The sequence below is a fragment of the Hyla sarda genome, chromosome 1 (assembly GCF_029499605.1).
Source record: "Hyla sarda isolate aHylSar1 chromosome 1, aHylSar1.hap1, whole genome shotgun sequence".
Taxonomy (NCBI): Eukaryota; Metazoa; Chordata; class Amphibia; order Anura; family Hylidae; genus Hyla; species Hyla sarda.
Window position 1 is genome coordinate 15,496,859 of NC_079189.1, and position 16,429 is coordinate 15,513,287.

Sequence of the window (16,429 nt, forward strand, 5' to 3'; positions counted from 1 at the left end):
TAGCATGGCCACTTATAGGACTTCCCCATGTAAGTCGTTTTAGGACTCCTGGTAGGTAGGATTTCAAGAAAACAAAAAACACATACTGACCTCGACTCCCCCCGCAGTCACCGGCACACAAGCCACCGGCACACACAAGCCACCGGCACACAAGCTACCGGCACACAAGCTACCGGCACACACAAGCCACAGGCACACACAAGCCACCGGCACACAAGCCACCGGCACACAAGCCACCGGCACACACAAGCCACCGGCACACACAAGCCACCGGCACACAAGCTACCGGCACACACAAGCCACCGGCACACACAAGCCACCGGCACACACAAGCCACCGGCACACAAGCCACCGGCACACAAGCCACCGGCACACACAAGCCACCGGCACACAAGCCTCCCTATCTTCCGGATGGGGACAATGACGTCACACATTGTGCACCTCGCAGAAGAAGAGATTCTCGTGGTCTCTAGTAGAGGTCACTAGAGGACGGTTTTCATACCGTCACGGTATTATGCCACCGACGTCTTCTGGCCATCTTCCCCACCGGAATGCCTTGACACCTCTAGAAGGTTCTCGTGGCCCTCCGGTTGGGAACAACTCGAGATTCCCCACCCCACTCTTAGGCCGGGTTCACACAACGTTTTTGCAATACAGTTCCCGTGTACGTTTTCAATTTGAAAACCGTACGGAACCGTATAGAAAACCGTATGCATTGACTCTCCATTGAAAACCGTATGCCAAAAGATGCATCAGGTTGTGTCCGTTTTGCGTGCTGTACGGTTTTGTCAGGTTTTTTTCCCGTACCCAAAACCGTAGTCTACCACGTGTTTTGGTCCGGGTGAAAAACCGTATTGAAACGTATACTTTTTTTTTTTTTTAACAGTTACGGTTCCATCCGGTACGGTTCCATCCGGTTTTCACCATACGGTTTTTGACTTTTTCTTGGGATTTCAATTAAACAAGTGAAACTTTATTCATAATGGAATGAAAAGTTAAAAGCGTATAAGTTTATTTCTTAAAAACTGATGCAACCGGACGTCATTTTTCAAATCCGTATACGGATTAAAATTTGTTCACACGTTTTGATACAGTTTTGTCAGGTTTTGAGGAATCAGTTTTTTTATCGGGAACTGTATTGCAAAAACGTGGTGTGAACCCAGCCTTAGAGAGTCGACTGAACCCACTGAAGTGTTGAGGTCTGGAGGACTTTAAAGGGGTACTCCATTGCCCCAGCCTTCGGAACATTTTGTTCCGGGTGCGGTGGTCGTGACATCACGGCCAGGCCTCTCATGATGCCATGCCTCCTCAATGCAAGTCTATGGGAGGGGGCGTGGCGATTGCCACGCCCCCCTCCCATAGACTTGCATTGAGGGGGCATGATGTCATGAAGCCGGCACCCAAAGTTTGGAACTGAGATGTTCCGAACGCTAGGGCAGTGGAGTACCACTTTAAAGTGTATAAGCAGAATTTATAACTTCTTTTTTCTTGTGGTACCACATATCTACCATATCTTTTAAAGGGGTACTCCGGTGGATTTTTTTTTTTTTTTTTTTTTTTAAATCAGCTGGTGCCAGAAAGTTAAATAGATTTGTAAATTACTTCTATTAAAAAAATCTTAATCCTTCCAGTACTTATTTGCTGCTGGATACTACAGAGTAAATTCTTTTCTTTTTGGAACACAGAGCTCTCTGCTGACATCAAGAGCACAGTGCTCTCTGCTGACATCTCTGTCCAATTTAAGAACTGACCAGAGTAGGAGAAAATCCCCATAGCAAGCATATACTGCTCTGGACAGTTCCTAAAATGGACAGGGATGTCAGCAGAGAGCACCGGAGTACCCCTTTAACTATGTTTTAAAAGAAATCTTTTGAGATGTTGCCCAGATATTAGGAGGAACAGAATGAGAAAAAAATCCATAAAATCACATTGTCTGATTTTTTAAGAATTTATTTGCAAATTATGGTAGAAAATAAGTATTTGGTCACCTACAAACAAGTAAGATTTCTGTCTCTCAGACCTGTAACTTCTTCTTTAAGAGTCTCCTCTGTCCTCCACTCGTTACCTGTATTAATGGCTCCTGTATGAACTTGTTATCAGTATAAAAGACACCTGTCCACAACCTCAAACAGTCACACTCCAAACTCCACTATGACCAAGACCAAAGAGCTGTCGAAGGACACCAGAAACAAAGTTGTAGACCTGCACCAGGCTGGGAAGACTGAATCTGCAATAGGCAAGCAGCTTGGTGTGAAGAAATCAACTGTGGGAGCAATTATTAGAAAATGGAATGGACATACAAGAGCAGTGATAATTTCCCTCGATCTGGGGCTCCACACAAGATCTCACAAGTCTCAAAATAATCACAAGAACGGTGAGCAAAAATCCCAGAACCACAATGGGGGAACCTAGTGAATGACCTGCATAGAGCTGGGACCAAAGTAACAAAGGCTACCATCAGTAACACACTACGCCGCCAGGGACTCAAATCATGCAGTGCAAGACGTGGCCCCCTGCTTAAGCCAGTACATGTCCGGGCCCGTCTGAAGTTTGCTAGAGAGCATTTGGATGATCCAGAAGAGTATTGGGAGAATGTCATATGGTCAGATGAAACCAAAGTAGAACTTTTTGGTAAAAACTCAACTTATCGTGTTTGGAGGAGAAAGAATGCTGAGTTGCATCCAAAGAACACCATACCTACTGTGAAGAAAGGGGTGGAAACATCATGCTTCGGGGCTATTTTTCTGCCAAGGAACCAGGACGACTGATCCGTGTAAAGGAAAGAATGAATGGGGCCATGAATCGTGAGATTTTGAGTGAAAACCTCCTTCCATCAGCAAGGGCATTGAAGATGAAACATGGCTGGGTCTTTCAGCATGACAATGATCCCAAACACACCACATGGGCAATGAAGGAGTGGCTTCATAAGAAGCATTTCAAGGTCCTGGAGTGGCCTAGCCAGTCTCCAGATCTCAACCCCATAGAAAACCTTTGGAGGGAGTTGAAAGTCCGTGTTGCCCAGCGACAGCCCCAAAACATCACTGCTCTAGAGGAGATCTGCATGGAGGAATGGGCCAAAATACCAGCAACAGTGTGTGAGAACCTTGTGAAGACTTACAGAAAACGTTTGACCTCTGTCATTGCCAACAAAGGGTAAATAACAAAGTAATGAGATGAACGTTTGTTATTGACCAAATACTTATTTTCCACCATCATTTGCAAATAAATTCTTTTAAAAAATTCAGACAATGTGATTTTATGGACTTTTTGCCTCATTCTGTCTCTCATAGTTGAGGTTATAACCTATGAGGATAATGACAGTCTCTCCTCTTTATAAGTGGGAGGACCTGCACAATTGGTGGCTGACTAAATACTATTTTGCCCCCCTGTATATACTAATATCTTCAGGATAGAGAACACTGGTGTATTATATATACTAATACCTCCAGTTAGTCAGTACTGCGCCCCCCCCCCCGGTATTTGGTACTAACCCCCCTTCTTTATGCCACTTCCATAGAGGATGTTCAGCACTCAGGAGCTCCTCCATTACACGGGCAGATAATCAAAGCGGCGGCGGGGTGCAGAGGTCAGCGCCATTGGACATGGATTCCGTGGGAATACAAATAATGAATGAGAAGAGGTTAACTAGATTTTTAGTTAATCACTACAAATATTATCTCTTTATGAGCAGAGAAGAAGGAGCTTAGATACCGGGGAGGCTGATTCCGTCCTGACCCTTCTTCAGGCTGTGCCCGTCGCCCCCTGTGTGTTTTCCTGCTCGCTCAGTGGGCCGCCGTCTCGGAGGGGTCCTGTATAATTAATAGGAGACCATTGGGGGCGGTGGCACTTGTTTTCAGGTCATCTGGCTCTAATGGGCTCTCACTGGGAGGGGATTTACAGCTAATTGACAGCCGCCATCAGGTAATGAAGTCTTTTGGCCCCACCAGCCAGGGGGTCATCAGACAAAGACATCGCCATTTGTCATACAATGACCTGGTACCTCTCCGAACAGCGCCGGGAAAGGGGGCACGGAAACACAAAGCGCCGCGGCTTAGGGCAGCCCCCATGCCGGGGGGGTGATAAAGAGTATGGGCCAAATTAAAGGGACCGCGGGGGATCACTGATGTGAGCGGGACACAAAAGAAGGAGAATTGTATTATCGGACATCAGGAGCTGGAGATTATTAGTACTTAGAGACGATCTGCGGGGAATGTCGGCTTGTTAGGTAGAACACTGTGGAAAGTATTCACACCCCCATCAGGAGGAGGCGGACAGGAGAAAGTCTACCCTGGACACAGAGCTATTTACCCCTCATCACACCGGAGCTGCACTCACTATGACACTTCTATACATCAAACAGGCGGTATTATGAGGTAGTATTAATAGTGTTAGTGCGGTATTATGAGGTAGTATTAATAGTGTTAGTGCGGTATTATGAGGTAGTAGTAATAGTGTTAGTGCGGTATTATGAGGTAGTAGTAATAGTGTTAGTGCAGTATTATGAGGTAGTAGTAATAGTGTTAGTGCAGTATTATAAGGTAGTAGTAATAGTGTTAGTGCAGTATTATGAGGTAGTATTAATAGTGTTAGTGCGGTATTATAAGGTAGTAGTAATAGTGTTAGTGCAGTATTATGAGGTAGTAGTAATAGTGTTAGTGCGGTATTATGAGGTAGTAGTAATAGTGTTAGTGCGGTATTATGAGGTAGTAGTAATAGTGTTAGTGCAGTATTATGAGGTAGTAGTAATAGTGTTAGTGCGGTATTATAAGGTAGTAGTAATAGTGTTAGTGCAGTATTATAAGGTAGTAGTAATAGTGTTAGTGCGGTATTATGAGGTAGTAGTAATAGTGTTAGTGCAGTATTATAAGGTAGTAGTAATAGTGTTAGTGCAGTATTATAAGGTAGTAGTAATAGTGTTAGTGCGGTATTATGAGGTAGTAGTAATAGTGTTAGTGCAGTATTATAAGGTAGTAGTAATAGTGTTAGTGCAGTATTATAAGGTAGTAGTAATAGTGTTAGTGCGGTATTATAAGGTAGTAGTAATAGTGTTAGTGCAGTATTATAAGGTAGTATTAATAGTGTTAGTGCGGTATTATAAGGTAGTAGTAATAGTGTTAGTGCGGTATTATGAGGTAGTAGTAATAGTGTTAGTGCGGTATTATGAGGTAGTAGTAATAGTGTTAGTGCGGTATTATAAGGTAGTAGTAATAGTGTTAGTGCGGTATTATAAGGTAGTAGTAATAGTGTTAGTGCAGTATTATAAGGTAGTAGTAATAGTGTTAGTGCAGTATTATGAGGTAGTAGTAATAGTGTTAGTGCAGTATTATAAGGTAGTATTCATAGTGTTAGTGCGGTATTATGAGGTAGTAGTAATAGTGTTAGTGCAGTATTATAAGGTAGTAGTAATAGTGTTAGTGCGGTATTATGAGGTAGTAGTAATAGTGTTAGTGCAGTATTATAAGGTAGTAGTAATAGTGTTAGTGCGGTATTATAAGGTAGTAGTAATAGTGTTAGTGCGGTATTATGAGGTAGTAGTAATAGTGTTAGTGCGGTATTATAAGGTAGTAGTAATAGTGTTAGTGCGGTATTATGAGGTAGTAGTAATAGTGTTAGTGCGGTATTATGAGGTAGTAGTAATAGTGTTAGTGCAGTATTATGAGGTAGTAGTAATAGTGTTAGTGCAGTATTATAAGGTAGTAGTAATAGTGTTAGTGCGGTATTATGAGGTAGTAGTAATAGTGTTAGTGCAGTATTATGAGGTAGTAGTAATAGTGTTAGTGCAGTATTATAAGGTAGTAGTAATAGTGTTAGTGCGGTATTATAAGGTAGTAGTAATAGTGTTAGTGCGGTATTATAAGGTAGTAGTAATAGTGTTAGTGCAGTATTATAAGGTAGTATTAATAGTGTTAGTGCGGTATTATAAGGTAGTAGTAATAGTGTTAGTGCAGTATTATAAGGTAGTAGTAATAGTGTTAGTGCGGTATTATGAGGTAGTAGTAATAGTGTTAGTGCGGTATTATAAGGTAGTAGTAATAGTGTTAGTGCAGTATTATAAGGTAGTAGTAATAGTGTTAGTGCGGTATTATGAGGTAGTAGTAATAGTGTTAGTGCAGTATTATAAGGTAGTAGTAATAGTGTTAGTGCAGTATTATAAGGTAGTAGTAATAGTGTTAGTGCGGTATTATAAGGTAGTAGTAATAGTGTTAGTGCAGTATTATAAGGTAGTATTAATAGTGTTAGTGCGGTATTATAAGGTAGTAGTAATAGTGTTAGTGCGGTATTATGAGGTAGTAGTAATAGTGTTAGTGCGGTATTATGAGGTAGTAGTAATAGTGTTAGTGCGGTATTATAAGGTAGTAGTAATAGTGTTAGTGCAGTATTATGAGGTAGTAGTAATAGTGTTAGTGCAGTATTATAAGGTAGTAGTAATAGTGTTAGTGCAGTATTATGAGGTAGTATTAATAGTGTTAGTGCGGTATTATAAGGTAGTAGTAATAGTGTTAGTGCAGTATTATGAGGTAGTAGTAATAGTGTTAGTGCAGTATTATGAGGTAGTAGTAATAGTGTTAGTGCGGTATTATAAGGTAGTAGAAATAGTGTTAGTGCAGTATTATAAGGTAGTAGTAATAGTGTTAGTGCAGTATTATAAGGTAGTATTCATAGTGTTAGTGCAGTATTATAAGGTAGTATTAATAGTGTTAGTGCGGTATTATAAGGTAGTAGTAATAGTGTTAGTGCAGTATTATGAGGAAGTAGTAATAGTGTTAGTGCAGTATTATGAGGTAGTAGTAATAGTGTTAGTGCGGTATTATAAGGTAGTAGTAATAGTGTTAGTGCAGTATTATAAGGTAGTAGTAATAGTGTTAGTGGGGTATTATGAGGTAGTAGTAATAGTGTTAGTGCGGTATTATAAGGTAGTAGTAATAGTGTTAGTGCAGTATTATGAGGTAGTAGTAATAGTGTTAGTGCGGTATTATAAGGTAGTAGTAATAGTGTTAGTGCAGTATTATGAGGTAGTAGTAATAGTGTTAGTGCAGTATTATGAGGTAGCAGTGTTAATGTGTTGTAATTAGGTAGTAGTAATAGTGTTAGTACAGTATTATGAGGTCATATTAGTGTTAGTGCGGTATTATGAGGTGGTAGTAATAGTGTTAATACAATATTATGAGGTCATATTAGTGTTAGTACGGTATTATGAGGTGGTAGTAATAGTGTTAATACAATATTATGAAGTCATATTAGTGTTAGTACGGTATTATGAGGTCATATTAGTGTTAGTACAATATTATAAGGTAGTAGTGTTTATGTGTTATAATTTGGTAATAGTGTTTGGTATTATGAGGTGGTAGTAATAGTGTTAGTACAGTATTATGAGGTCATATTAGTGTTAGTGCGGTATTATGAGGTGGTAGTTATAGTGTTAGAAATAGAGAGATCATCCAGCTCTCCACCACCGCCTCAGTGCGCGGACTCGTGCGGACACCACGTAGACGAATAATTGAAAAAGTAGAACAATGTCCAGCACAAAGCACGATGCAAGATGGAATTTATTGTAGATACACACAGCAAACAGCAACACGGATCATGGAGTAGAGTGACGCGTTTCAGCAACCTTAGTCGCCTTAGTCATACCTTAGTATGACTAAGGCGACTAAGGTTGCTGAAACGCGTCACTCTACTCCATGATCCGTGTTGCTGTTTGCTGTGTGTATCTACAATAAATTCCATCTTGCATCGTGCTTTGTGCTGGACATTGTTCTACTTTTAGTTATAGTGTTAGTACAGTATTGTGAGGTCATATTAGTGTTAGTGCGGTATTATGAGGTGGTAGTAATAGTGTTAGTACAGTATTGTGAGGTCATATTAGTGTTAGTGTGGTATTATGAGGTGGTAGTAATAGTGTTAGTACAGTATTGTGAGGTCATATTAGTGTTAGTGCGGTATTATGAGGTGGTAGTAATAGTGTTAGTACAGTATTATGAGGTCATATTAGTGTTAGTACAGTATTATGAGGTCATATTAGTGTTAGTAAAGTATTATGAGGTCATATTAGTGTTAGTGCGGTATTATGAGGTCATATTAGTGTTAGTACAGTATTATGAGGTCATATTAGTGTTAGTGCGGGATTATGAGGTCATATTAGTGTTAGTGCGGTATTATGAGGTCATATTAGTGTTAGTGCGGTATTATGAGGTCATATTAGTGTTAGTGCAGTATTATAAGATATTAGTGTTAATGTGTTATAATTAGGTGCTGTTAATAGTTTTAGTGCAGTTTTATAAGGTAGTAGGGTTAATGTTATAACTAGGTAGTAATAGTGTTAGTACGGTATTATGAGGTCATATTAGTATTAGTGTGGAATTGGTAGTAATAGTGTTAGTGCAGTATTATAAGGTAGTAGTGTTAATGGGTTGTAATTAGGTAGTAGTAATAGTGTTAGTGCGGGATTATGAGGCCATATTAGTGTTAATGCGGTAGTATGAGGTGGTAGTAATAGTGTTAGTACAGTATATAGTGTTAATGTGTTACCATGAGGTAGTCGTAATAGTGTTAATGCAATAGTATAAGATAGTAGTGTTAATGTGTTATAATTAGGTAGTAGTAATAGGGTAAGTGCGGTATTATGAGGTCATATTAGTGTTAGTGAGGTATTATGAGGTGGTAGTAATAGTGTTAGTGCAGTATTATAAAGTAGCAGTGTTAATGTGTTGTAATTAGGTAGTAGTAATAGTGTTAGTGCGGTATTATGAGGCCATATAGTGTTAATGCGGTATTATGAGGTGGTAGTAATAGTGTTAGTATAATGTAGTAGTGTTAATGTGTTGTAATTAGGTAGTAGTAATTGTGTAAGTGCAGTATTATGAGGTGATATTAGTGTTAGTGTGGTATTATGAGGTCATATTAGTGTTTGTACAGTATTATGAGGTCATATTAGTGTTAGTGCAGTATTACGAGGTCATATTAGTGTTAGTGCGGTATTATGAGGTGATAGTAATAGTGTTAGTACAGTATTAAAAGGTAGCAGTGTTAATGTGTTATAATTAGGTAATAGTGTTAGTACGGTATTATGAGGTCATATTATTGTTAGTGCGGTATTATGAGTTGGTAGTATTAGTACAGTATTATAAGGTAGTAGTGTTTATGTGTTATAATTAGGTAGTAGTAATAGTGTTAGTGCGGGATTATGAGGTCATATTAGTGTTAGTGCGGTATTATGAGGTCATATTAGTGTTAGTGCGGTATTATGAGGTGATAGTAATAGTGTTAGTACAGTATTAAAAGGTAGCAGTGTTAATGTGTTATAATTAGGTAATAGTGTTAGTACGGTATTATGAGGTCATATTATTGTTAGTGCGGTATTATGAGTTGGTAGTATTAGTACAGTATTATAAGGTAGTAGTGTTTATGTGTTATAATTAGGTAGTAGTAATAGTGTTAGTGCGGTATTATGAGGTCATATTAGTGTTAGTGCGGTATTATGAGGTGGTAGTAATAGTGTTAGTACAGTATTATGAGGTCATATTAGTGTTAGTGCGGTATTATGAGGTGGTAGTTATAGTGTTAGTACAGTATTGTGAGGTCATATTAGTGTTAGTGCGGTATTATGAGGTGGTAGTAATAGTGTTAGTACAGTATTGTGAGGTCATATTAGTGTTAGTGTGGTATTATGAGGTGGTAGTAATAGTGTTAGTACAGTATTGTGAGGTCATATTAGTGTTAGTGCGGTATTATGAGGTGGTAGTAATAGTGTTAGTACAGTATTATGAGGTCATATTAGTGTTAGTACAGTATTATGAGGTCATATTAGTGTTAGTACAGTATTATGAGGTCATATTAGTGTTAGTGCGGTATTATGAGGTCATATTAGTGTTAGTACAGTATTATGAGGTCATATTAGTGTTAGTGCGGTATTATGAGGTCATATTAGTGTTAGTGCGGTATTATGAGGTGGTAGTAATAGTGTTAGTGCGGTATTATGAGGTGGTAGTAATAGTGTTAGTGCGGTATTATGAAATGGTAGTAATAGTGTTAGTGCAGTATTATGAGGTCATATTAGTGTTAGTGCGGTATTATGAGGTCATATTAGTGTTAGTGCGGTATTATGAGGTCATATTAGTGTTAGTGCGGTATTATGAGGTCATATTAGTGTTAGTGCGGTATTATGAGGTGGTAGTAATAGTGTTAGTGTGGTATTATGAGGTGGTAGTAATAGTGTTAGTGCGGTATTATGAGGTAGTAGTAATAGTGTTAGTACAGTATTATAAGGTAGCAGTGTTAATGTGTTACTATGAGTCGGTAGTAATAGTGTCAGGTAGGTCTCCATCTATGGGGTCATGATATGTCCAGTGATGTAGTTACGCTGGTGTGGGTGATGCTGTAGTATTGGGATGAAGTTCACCTCCCTGTGATGTGCGGTCACCTGTCCGGGTCCATCCTGAGGGACTTTTGTATAACGGTAGTATCGCAGTGTTTATTTTTCATCTCACCCCGGCTCTGATCCTGTAATCCTGTATTAGGGGGCACAGATAGCGGCCGGACGCGGCTCCCGATAATCCCCCATGTTTAAGAAACAATTAGTGCGGTAATGTGATCTGATCAGGGCCCGGCTGTCAATCACCGCCCTAATGTGATAAGGATTGTGTGTAATCCGCTTCATACACCGCACATGGAGGGGTCCGTAACACGTAATTGGGGTCCTCTAAGCCTCCCGCGCTCACTTTACACCGCACATGTCGTATTATCGCTTGTTATCTCACTAACTCTGTGGTCTCAAGACTGCGGCCCTCCAGCTGTTGCAAAACTACAACTCCCAGCATGCCCGGACAGCCAACGGCTGTCCGGGCATGCTGGGAGTTGTAGTTTTGCAACAGCCGGAGGTCCACAGTTTGGAGACCACTGCTTTATAAATCAAGCAGTTTTTGCAACAGCTGGAGGTCCACAGTTTGGAGACCACTGCTTTATAAATCAAGCAGTTTTTGCAACAGCTGGAGGTCCACAGTTTGGAGACCACTGCTTTATAAATCAAGCAGTTTTTGCAACAGCTGGAGGTCCACAGTTTGGAGACCACTGCTTATAAATCAAGCAGTTGTACCCCAGCCGGGCCGGCGCTGAAATCCATTGACTTTAATGAGCCGACTGGAGTCACCGTTTTACTCCGGTCGGCTCATTTTTGACCCCTCTCCGGTTTTCTGACCGGACCCCAAAACGTAGTATACTACGTTTTGAGGTCCGGTCAGAAAACCGGATACGGGTCAAAAATGAGCCGACCGGAGTAAAACGGTGACTCCGGTCGGCTCATTAAAGGGGTACTGCGGTGAAAAGCAATTTTTTTCATATCAACTGGCTCCAGAAAGTTAAACAGATTTGTAAATTGCTTCTGTTAAAAAATCTTAATCCTTCAAGTACTTATCAGCTGCTGTATGCTACAGAGGAAGTTGAATTGTTCTTTCCAGTCTGACCACAGTGCTCTCTGCTGACACCTCTGTCTGTATCAGGAACTGTCCAGAGTAGGAGCCAATCCCCATAGAAACATCTCCTGCTCCGGACAGTTCCTAACATGGACAGAGGTGTCAGCAGAGAGCACTGTGGTCAGACAGAAAAGAACAAGTCAACTTCCTCTGGAGCAAACAGCAGCTGATAAGTACTGGAAGGATTAAAGGGGTATTCCAGGCCAAAACTTTTTTTTTTATATATATCAACTGGCTCCGGAAAGTTAAACAGATTTGTGAATTACTTCTATTAAAAAATCTTAATCCTTCCAATAGTTATTAGCTTCTGAAGTTGAGTTGTTTTTTTCTGCCTAACTGCTCAATGATGATGTCACGTCCCGGGAGCTGTGCAGTTCCTATGGGGATATTTTCCCATCATGCACAGCTCCCGGGACGTGACATCATCATTGAGCAGTTAGACAGAAAAAAACAACTCAACTTCAGAAGCTAATAACTATTGGAAGGATTAAGATTTTTTAATAGAAGTAATTTACAAATCTGTTTAACTTTCCGGAGCCAGTTGAAATATAAAAAAAAGTTTTTGCCTGGAATACCCCTTTAAGATATTTTTTATCAATATTTTTCATATCAACTGGCTCCAGAAAGTTAAACAGATTTGTAAATTGCTTCTATTAAAAAAATCTTAATCCTTCCAGTACTTATCAGCTGCTGTATGCTACAGAGGAAATTGAATTGTTCTTTCCAGTCTGACCACAGTGCTCTCTGCTGACACCTCTGTCTGTATCAGGAACTGTCCAGAGTAGGAGCAAATCCCTATAGCAAACCTCTCCTGCTCCGGACAGTTCCTAACATGGACAGAGGTGTCAGCAGAGAGCACTGTAGTCAGACATAAAAAGAAACAACTCAACTTCCTCTGGAGCATACAGCAGCTGATAAGTAGTGGAAGGATTAAGATATTTTCAAAGAAGTAATTTATAAATCTTTTTAACTTTCTGGCACCAGTTGATTTGAGTACGGTACCCCCTTTAAAGTAAATGGATTTGAGCGCCGGTCCGGCTGGGGTACGGGAGCGCACGGTTTTTCCCCTCCCCCAGCCGACTCGGCGCTCAAATCCATTTACTTTAAAGGGGTACCGTACTCAAATCAACTGGTGCCAGAAAGTTAAACAGATTTATAAATTACTTCTTTTAAAATATCTTAATCCTTCCAGTACTTATCAGCTGCTGTTTGCTCCAGAGGAAGCAGCTACACAGCCATGACAGGGTGTCCTCACCGAAAAGCTGCGGAGCCTTTAGAGAGCCGGTCACCAGGAGCCATTGCTAGGCCGGAGAGATGCCAGCCCAGAATTAGAGGCAGCAGATAGAGAGAGACAGGTTACCCTCAAACCAAGAGATGGTGGGAGACCGACTGCCCTCCGGCCTGGTGGGAGACCGGTGTATCTATACCCAACGGGGTAGACTGGTGCGGTGGAAGGGGACAGTGCCAAGCCCTTTGAGCTCTTAGAAGGATCTAAGGCCAAGCGAGTGACAATAATCCCTGTTCCTCCGAATAGAGAAGGATAAAGATAACTCACCGGCTGCAGGATACGACTGTGTTGCTGTTGTTGTAAGATAAAATGAGCGGTGCCCCCGCTATACCCAGTGCTTTCTTATATCACCAACTAAAAACTAAAGGGAAAGAACAAACCCTTACTAAGGCAAAAAAAACACCACTGGTTTGTAAAACATAGACACCCACAAAAGAAAACCAGTAAGGAAAAAAAGAAAATAAAAGAAAAATTATATATATATTTTATTTAACAGATATGCAAAGTAACATACATATAACATAAAGAAATGATAAAACCAAGGCACCACAATAACAACCGAGGACAAGGGGAGAGGGTAGTGTAGACCAAGAGTACATGGAGTCCAGGGAAAGTATACTAGAGAATAGGGTTAAAGGGGTATTCCAGGAAAAAACTTTTATTTATATATATCAACTGGCTCCAGAAAGTTAAACAGATTTGTGAATTTCTTCTATTAAAAAATCTTAATCCTTTCAGTACTTATGAGCTTCGGAAGTTGAGTTGTTCTTTTCAGTCTAAGTGCTCTCTGATGACACGTGTCTCGGGAAACGCCAAGTTTAGAAGCAAATCCCCATAGCAAACCTCTTCTAAACTGGGCGGTTCCCGAGACAGGTTTCATCAGAGAGGATTTAGACAGAAAAGATCAACTCAACTTCAGAAGCTCATAAGTACTGAAAGGATTAAGATTTTTTTTTTTAAATAGAAGTAATTTAGAGCAGCAGGGCTCTAGCGCGCAGCATTGCTCTTCACTCCTTGGCTTGGAGCGATCTTTGTCTCGCTGCTTCATAGACTTCTGCGTGACAAAGATGGCTACAAGCCAGGAGGTAAACACGGACCGTGTCGCACACTTCTCCCAGCTCGTTCTCCTACTCAGAACTGAGACCCTGACCGATCAAAACTTCTGACACAGGGTCACAGGGACATGTCAAAAGTTTTTCCAAATGACAGTAACACTTTAAAGGGGTACTCCGGCGGAAAACTTTTTTTTTTTTTTTTTAAATCAACTGGTGCCAGAAAGTTAAACAGATTTGTAAATGACTTCCATTAAAAAAAATCTTAATCCTTCAGTACTTATTAGCTGCTGAGTTCTTAAAATGGACAGAGATGTCAGCAGAGAGCACTGTGCTCCAAAAAGAAAATAATTTCCTCTGTACTGGAAGTATTGGAAGGATTAAGATTTTTTTTTAATAGAAGTAATTTACAAATCTGTTTAACTTTCTGGCGCCAGTTGATTTAAAAAATAAAAAAATAAAAAGTTTTCCGCCGGAGTACCCCTTTTAAAGGGGTTCTCCAGAGAACTGAATTTTTTAGCCACTTATCCCCGATCAATCACAGGCTGCGCCGTCACTTTTATACAGGAAGGTGTCAGCGATCAGATACTTATGTCAGCGATCTCCTGTATAGCACCTGGCCACTTACATGTCCTTGGAGCAGAGCACCCCCACCTTCCTTGATTAAAGGGGTACTCCGGTGGAAAATGTATTTTTTTTTTTTTTAAATCAACTGGTGGCAGAAAGTTAAACCGATTTGTAAATTACTTCTATTAAAAAATCTTAATCCTTCCAGTACTTATTAGCTGCTGAATACTACAGCGGAAATTCTTTTCTTTTTGGAACACAGAGCTCTCTGCTAACATCATGACCACAGTGCTCTCTGCTGACACCTCTGACCATTTTAAGAACTGTCCAGAGTAGGAGAAATTCCCCATAGCAATCAAATGCTGCTCTGGACAGTTCCTAAAATGGGCAGAGATGTCAGCAGAGAGCACTGTGCTCGTCATGTCAGCAGAGAGCTCTGTGTTCCAAAAAGAAAGTAATTTCCTCTGTAGTATTCAGCAGCTAATAAGTACTGGAAGGGTTAAGATTTTTTAATAGAAGTGATTTACAAATCTGTTTATCTTTTTGGCACCAGTCGATTTAAGAAAAATAAGTTTCCCACCGGAGTACCCCTTTAATGGAAGTGACAGATGTTGTTGCCAATCACCAACCGAAGCGATGTCCTGCCTCCACTAGTGATTGGCTAAGCAGGCTGTCACTTGCGTTCATCCAGAAAGGGAGGGGATGGAGTTCTCTGAGGACGTGTAAGTATCCAGGGTCCCATACAGGAGATCGTGGAGTGCTCAGATATCAGACCCCCCCGCGATCAGACATTTATCCCCATTTATGTATAGAGGATAAGTGTCAAAAAGTTTAGTTCCCTGGAGTGGGGTACTTTCCAGGGAACTAAGGCGAGCTAAGGGGGGACAGAAACCTCCCGGGAGCAGAAGGAAGCTTTAAAGAAGCTAGAAAAAAATGCTTAAAGGGGTATTCCAGGAAAAAACTTTTTTTATATATATATTAACTGGCTCCAGAAAGTTAAACAGATTTGTAAATTACTTCTATTAAAAAAATCTTAATCCTTTCAGTACTTATGAGCTGCTGAAGTTGAGTTTTTCTTTTCTGTCTAAGTGCTCTCTGGTGACACCTGTCTCGGGAACTGTCCAGAGTAGAAGCAAATCCCCATAGCAAACCTCTCCTACTCTGTGCAGTTCCTGAGACAAGCAGAGATGTCAGCAGAGAGCACTATTGCCAGACAGAAAAGAACAACTCAACTTCAGCAGCTGATTAAGGATTAAGGAAGGATTAAGATTTTTTTATAGAAGTAATTTACAAATCTGTTTAACTTTCTGGCACCAGTTGATAAGTTTTTTCCTGGATAACCCCTTTCAGTTTTCGTCGCTCCCTTACGAGCACCTTTTAACATTGAGGCATTTCTATGCCAAAAGCAGCACCACAAAAGGGTACAGGTTAAGAGAGTCCTCTTTCTTAAGCCTTTTATTGAAAAATATACAGTAAAGGCAGAAACGCCCTAAATAAGCGACAAGTGCCGATTTTTTTTTTTATCGTCTCCCATTGAAATCAATGGGAGAGGGTAGAAAGGGTTAAATTGCGTCCTCAGTAAACAGCGCAGCCAGGCTGGAGTCACCGACCGTAGCTACGCTTTGGAAGAACCTCATACGTAAAGTTTTTTAAAGCCGCCTTAAAAATCATTAGACTCGATTTTCGCCTCCCGTATGAAAGCGCCGAAGTATTGAACTAAAAATAGGACCTGGGTGACGTTCCACCGGCCTGTCTTCACTTCTGAATAACGTGACAAGGCCTCGGGAGGCTCGATGGCGGCGCAGATATCAGCGCGGAGGCGATTAATTAAGGGACGCGAGCCGTCAGATGCCGCACGTGTGATTGACGTCTTCTATTAGCTCAGAAATGACACTAATGATTTTATATACATGTATCGGGATCGCGAGAGCCCCGCGCGACCCCACAAACGGGGGCAGTGTGACTCCACTTAGTGAGGACCCCGGTATTCCGAGAAATGAATAGGTGTTACCGGCTTATATAGAAAACTTTACTCCCTCGTCGCTTCGGTGTCA

The 16,429-nt window shown here is 40.7% G+C and overlaps 1 protein-coding gene and 1 long non-coding RNA gene across 2 annotated transcripts in view; one reads left to right on the forward strand and one right to left on the reverse strand.

Annotated features, from left to right (window-relative positions):
* The window catches only part of SFXN5 (sideroflexin 5), a 296,507-nt gene that overhangs the window by 113,742 nt on the left and 166,336 nt on the right, over positions 1 to 16,429 (forward strand). The window lies entirely within an intron of this gene.
* Positions 1 to 16,429, reverse strand: part of LOC130314253 (uncharacterized) — an 82,520-nt gene that overhangs the window by 65,169 nt on the left and 922 nt on the right. Inside the window, exon 2 of the long non-coding RNA XR_008862032.1 lies at positions 13,024 to 13,117. This is a non-coding gene — a long non-coding RNA (uncharacterized LOC130314253). The remainder of the gene's footprint in view (positions 1 to 13,023; positions 13,118 to 16,429) is intronic.